Source organism: Carcharhinus amblyrhynchos, chromosome 24 (assembly GCF_965287045.1).
Source record: "Carcharhinus amblyrhynchos chromosome 24, sCarAmb.v2.hapA, whole genome shotgun sequence".
Lineage (NCBI taxonomy): Eukaryota > Metazoa > Chordata > Chondrichthyes > Carcharhiniformes > Carcharhinidae > Carcharhinus > Carcharhinus amblyrhynchos.
The window spans coordinates 17862861-17868860 of record NC_137347.1 but is presented as its reverse complement, the minus strand read 5'-3'; the positions used below and the strand labels follow the sequence as shown (position 1 = coordinate 17868860).

The 6000-nt window shown below is 43.7% G+C and overlaps 1 protein-coding gene across 1 annotated transcript in view; it reads left to right on the top strand.

Annotated features, from left to right (window-relative positions):
• The first annotated feature begins 1914 nt into the window (after nt 1-1914).
• fhl3a (four and a half LIM domains 3a) overlaps nt 1915-6000 on the top strand; it is a 110689-nt gene continuing 106603 nt past the window's right edge. The window contains exon 1 of the mRNA XM_080211713.1: nt 1915-2093. The gene's annotated coding sequence lies outside the window, so the exon portion shown is untranslated. The remainder of the gene's footprint in view (nt 2094-6000) is intronic.

Genomic DNA, 6000 nt, shown 5'->3' with positions numbered 1-6000 from the left:
GCACTTAGAAATTTTTTGGTAAGATTGCTTTTCCAAGTATTCTAAGATTGTTTCTGATCTGTAATGAAGGGTAAGTGTGGAATGAATGGATTATGATATCTCTGTTCTCTGGACCTACTGGTCTATAATTCCAGCCCAGTGGGATCTATTTTTCTCCTTCCCACTCCTTCTGGCTTCATTTATAGAATTATACAATCCTTACAGTGCAGAAGGAGGCCATTCAGCCCATTGTGCCTGTACCAACACAACAATCCGACCAGGCCCTATCCCCTTATTTACCCTGTTGATTCCTCTGAACCTAAGGAACAATTTAGCATGGCCAATCCACCAAACCCACACACCTTTGGACGGGAGGAAGCCAAAACACCCGGAGGAAACCCACGCATACATGGGGAGAACATGCAAACTCCACACACAACAGACACCCAAGGCCAGAATCGAACCCGGATCCCTGGCGCTGTGAAGCAGCAGTGCTAACCACTGTGACCCCCAAGCCGCTGTGAGTGTCACTGTAATGCTGACAATGACTGGATCTTGATCTCACCTTTGTGGATCTGGTTATAATAAGATCTGAGGCTGAATATGGCAGAACTCCATTCAACTGCAGGGCAATGCAACCAAAAATAGATGTGCCCAAATTTCAAGGCCTTCTTTGGCTTAGACTCCAATTTTGTTTGATGAAGCTCCTTGGTTATTTTACTCCATTGAAAATAAATGTAAATTGTTATTGAACATTTGAATTGTTTCAACAGAAGTAAGATAATGGAACTGTTAATCATGATCTGAAGGAACCAGCTATAAATTTATGTTTCAGGTGCAGGATTTTTATTGGGCTTTGTTGGGCTGTGCTCAATTATTAATCTTGTTTGATCTTTCAAAAGGTGACTATGTTTTTTCTGTTTCAATGTTCACCTCTCGTGTCTTCCTGTAAAAGGAGTTTTGATGCATTGTTTTTAACTACTAGGGATTGATCACAAACAGTAATGCTATAAATGCACTAAAACTCTTACTTGTTCGCAACAAGGGCTCCAGTGGCTGCAACATGCTCTATAATTCAACATGACTGTGATGTGTGTTGAGTAGGATGATATCAGCTGGATTCCAGGAAATAAAACACATGCTTTGGTTCCTCTGGAAGGTTGTCTGCCAAATCTTTCCTGCTGGATTTCTTCAGAAAGAAGAAGTGTCCATCTTTTCTCCCCCTTCCACAGTGGTTAGCACTGTTGCCTCACAGTGCCAGGGTTCCGGGTTCAATTTCGGTCATGGATAGCTGCTCTATGTGAAGTTTGCACATTCCCCCCATGTCTGTGTGGGTTCCTCCAGGTGCTCCAGTTTCCTCCCGCAGTTCAAAGGTGTTCAGGTTAGAGGGATTGGCCATGATAAATTGCGCCTTAGTGTGAGGGGGATTAGCAGAATAAATATGAGGTGGAGATGCTGGTGTTGGACTGAAGTGGGCACAGTCTCACAACATCAGATTAAAGTCCAACAGGTTTATGTGATTCCAAATAAACCTGCTGGACCTTGACTTGGTGTTGTGAGACTTCTTACAGGGTAAATATGTGAGATTATGTGGGGCCGAGTGGGATTGTTGTCAATGCAGGCTTGATGGGCTGAATGGCCTCTTTCTGCACTGTATGGATTCTATCTCGGAATAGCAGTTCCTTCTTTGATATCATCAATTTGTTGAAGGAAGGGCTGAGTAGGCGGTGATGGTGTTATCAGTGTACAGTGGTTTACAACTCCAAGGTGCCACTCAGTCACACCTCCCGGCTATGCCAGCATGAGTCAGGGGAAGGAGGCCCCGAGTCAGAGCCAGTTAGTTGCTTGCTAATTACCTTGGCTTGGATACAAGGGTTTCAGGGCGGGATCCCGTGAGTCACTTCCTGTGCTTGTTGGGCCCCTATTCTTCCCTCAGTTCTGCCAGAGCAGTCAGACTCGAGCCTGCCTCTCTCGCAGACTGTATGTCAGGAGAACTCCAACCACTGCCCAAGCAGGAAAGCTCAAGACAAAGCAATTCAACACAGTGAACCATTGAAGTATTTAGGTTAAAGCAGTGCTTTGATCAGTGACCTGAGTTCATTGAAATACTGCTGGTAAGAGTCCAATTTTTTTTTCCTCTGTCTTTTGAAATCTAACAATCTACTGTTCTGCTGCTCGTGCTGCCTGTGACGAGCTGTCTGGGAGCCATCTGGAGCTGTATGCTAGTGTTTCTAAAGATCTCTGAATGCACTTTGCTCTGCAGATTATATCCTGGTACAGTGTGGCACTTCTGGCTGTGCAGAATCACAGAGGTCATTGTTATGTATAGATTAAAGCAGGCAAGAAATCTAACTGCACATTTTGCTGGCAGCTTCTCCCTGGCTGTATGCGGAATGTATAGTTTACTACTTCAATTAAAGGGTAATCTGTCTCTTTTGGATATGTCCTGCCCCTGACTGCTTCAATTATCCTTTGACACTTCAGGGACAGCGGTCTTTTTTTTAGTAAAATTTCATTAACCATCGCTCAGGTCTGCACCCCTAAGATATTATAGAATTGCAGCAGCACTTTATGGGGCAAACTGCTGTCAGACTTTGGCCTGGTCAAGTTCCAATGTTGCTCTGAATCACCTACTGGGTGATACTGACAAGGACAGTGAGGGGACGGGGTGAGGGGGTGAGATGTGGGACGCTGGAAGAGTTTCTGGAGAAGGGGAATCACTCTTGAAATTGCAGCCTCGCTCTTTGAAACTCGCACGTTGAAAGTGAATCCATAAACATCAGCTTTCAGCAGCAACTGGCTGAGTCCTGAGAGTGCTTCCCTCCCCAGCTCCCGTTATCTCAAATCCTGTATTAGATTACCAGCGCCAGCATTTATCCCAAAGCTTCCCTTGTCCTCAGAGAGCCAGAGCAGTCATGCTGCTACGAGAGTCTGTAATTGGGTACAAATGCTTTGTCAGCAATGTTTGCCCAAATCAAAATCAGACCCAAACAAATCTCTATCTTTTAGATGGGACAATTTTCTTTCCTTGTAAATCTGTGGATTTTGAGAATTGTTTAAATCCTGCTATGGTTCGCTCCAGATTATCTGTGCAGTCTGGGATGGAAGTGAGAAATTTTATCAATTTTGCGTGAGATTTCAAGGTTTCGAGTTGGAACATCATTACTTGCAGTTTTAAGTAAAAACGGGTGTGCTGAGCACGTAAGAATGGAGAGAAAAGGAGATGTGGGAAGTATAAAGGAGTCAAAACAAAACCAAGATAACAAGGTTTAAGAACAATGTGCTCCTTCAGGCAGAAGCCACTCTTAAAATGTTGCACGCACCGTCATTGACAAACAGTGACTTTCTGCAGAAGTTTCAAAGATTCAGAGCGGTTTCAAGTAGGGTGTATTTGAGAACAAAGTGAAAAGAATGTGATTTAAGTGAGGAAAGCTTTGAGGAACATCTTAGGTTCTCCCAAGTATTTCACACATGAGTGATGCAGAGTGTTTGGTGGCGATGCTACGTGAACAGACTCACTATCATAGTGGGAAAAGTTGTAATTAGGGGTGGGCAATAAATGCTGGCCTAGCCTGCAAACACAGTAGGAAGTCTCACAACAGCAGGTTAAAGTCCAACAGGTTTATTTGGTAGCAAAAGCCACTAGCTTCCCGAGCGCTGATCCTTTAACCTGGTGTTGTGAGACTTCATACTGTGTTTACCCCAGTCCAACGCCGGCATCTCTACATCATGACTAGCATACAAAGCCAACGTCTTTTGAAAGGATATTAAAAAAATGGACATTGAAGACAATTCATCAATCACTACTCCACCAAAAACAAGTGGACCCCAAAAAGTTTAATTATTTTAAACTGAGGGCTCAAAATGCAAAAGTTAAGAAACAATCATTCAAATATCTAGACAACAATATTCACGGCACTTCCAAAAAGTACTTTATTGTGTAAAATAGCATGTGAGGTTTTGACATTATCAGCATTACATGGATAGAAATATTACTAGAACTTTCTGAAGAAATATTTTGGAATGCATTTTTGGTGATCAAAGATTCGGTTAAATGCTTTGATTCATCACTCTCTTCCTAAAAGAAATCTCCTGGTTTTACACTTCATCTCACCCAAGTGGCCAATAGCCAAATGTGAGCGGTTTGAGAGGGTCTCCGGGATATTTGATCATGGGGGAGAGGGGAAATTAAAGTCCAGCTGGATTTTGACTTGAGCTGGTGGTTTTTCCTTCCTTAACCTGTGAGCACTGAGGTGAATTACATTATCGTCTATCTTGAAATGAGCTACTCAGCCGAGGCTGAGCACCCTTTTCAACCATTTTTCATAGAAAACATTCTTTCTGACCAAGACCCCAAGAAACGAACGTAGCCTAGTCTATCACGCAAACCAGCCTCCCATCCAGTGACTCCATCTACACTTCCCACTGCCTCAGCAAAGCAGCCAGCATAATCAAGGACCCCACACACTCCGGACATTCTCTCTTCCACCTTCTTCCGTCGGGAAAAAGCCTGAGGTCATGTACCAACCGACTCAAGAACAGTTTCTTTCCTGCAGCCATCAGACTTTTGAATAGACCTATCATATATTAAGCTGATCTTTTTCATCAACCTATCTGAAACTGCAACATTATATTCTGCACCCTCCTTTCCTTCTCCCCTATGTATTTTATGAATGGTATGCTTTGTCCGCAGAGCACGCAAGAAACAATACTTTTTATTGTATCCCAATATGTGTGGCAATAATAAATCAAATCAAAGGCTTTTTGCCCATTGAATCATACAGGGCGTGTGATCTGCTATTACGCAAGGCTGGATTTCAAACCCTACACTAAATATTCTGTGGACAAATTTTACCTTTCACACCCTGATATTGCAGCAAACCGAGTTACTAAGTTCACTAGCCAATTACAACACCAAACACGACCTTTGGAAATAAAAACTCCCATGCCTTTCGCAACCTCTGATCATCACAAAGTGCTTTGCAGCCTAAGAAGTACTTTTGAAGTACAGTCACTGTTGTAATGTAGGAAACGGGATTTGAGCACAGCTTCCTGAGATAGCAATGTGAAAATGACCAGATAATCATTTTCTTTTTGTGATGTTGATTGAGGGATAATTATTGGCCAAGATGTCAAAGATAATGCCCTGCTCCTCTTCGAGACGATGCCATGGAATCTTTTCATAGAATCACTACCATGCAGAAAAGGCCATTCAGTCTATTTGAGTCTGCACCAATTCTCTGACAGAGTATCTTATCCAGGCACCCTCCCCCACCGCCCCCCCCCCCCCCCCAACCCCTGCCATTCCTGTAACCTCATTTATATTTATTTACTCTGATAATCCCCCTAACCTTCACACCTTGGGACACTAAGCGGCAACTTAATATGATCAATCCACTTAACCTGCATATCTTTGGATTGTGGGAAGAAACAGGAGCACCCGGAGGAAACCCACACATTGCGAGAAAAATGTGCAAACTCCGCGCAGACAGAATTGAACCCGGGTCCCTGGAGCTTTGAGGCAGCAGTGATAACTACTGTGCCACCATGCCACCTGTCCATCTTAGAAAGGAGACAGCGGCTTGTTTTAAAGCCTTGTTTGAAAGACGGTGCCTCTGACAATGTACTTTCTCAGCATTGGTTTGCATTGTTGCCTCACAGCGCCAGGGACCCACGTTCAATTGCAGCCACGGGTCACTGTGTGAAGTTTGCACATTCTCTCCGTGTCTGTGTGGGATTCCTCTGGGTGCTCCAGTTTCCTCCCTCAGCAAAAGATGTGTGGGTTAGGTTGATTGGCCATGGTAAATTGACCCTAGTGTCAGCGGATTAGCAGGGTAAATATGTGGGATTACGAAAATAGGGCCTGGGTGGGATTATAATCGGTGCATACTTGATGGGCCGAATGGTCTTTTCTGCACTGCAGTGATTCGATTATTACTCTGTCAGCATAGATTTTTATGCTCCATGCATTGGAATGGCACTTGAAGTCACAACCTTGTAAATCAGAAGTGGGAGTGCTTC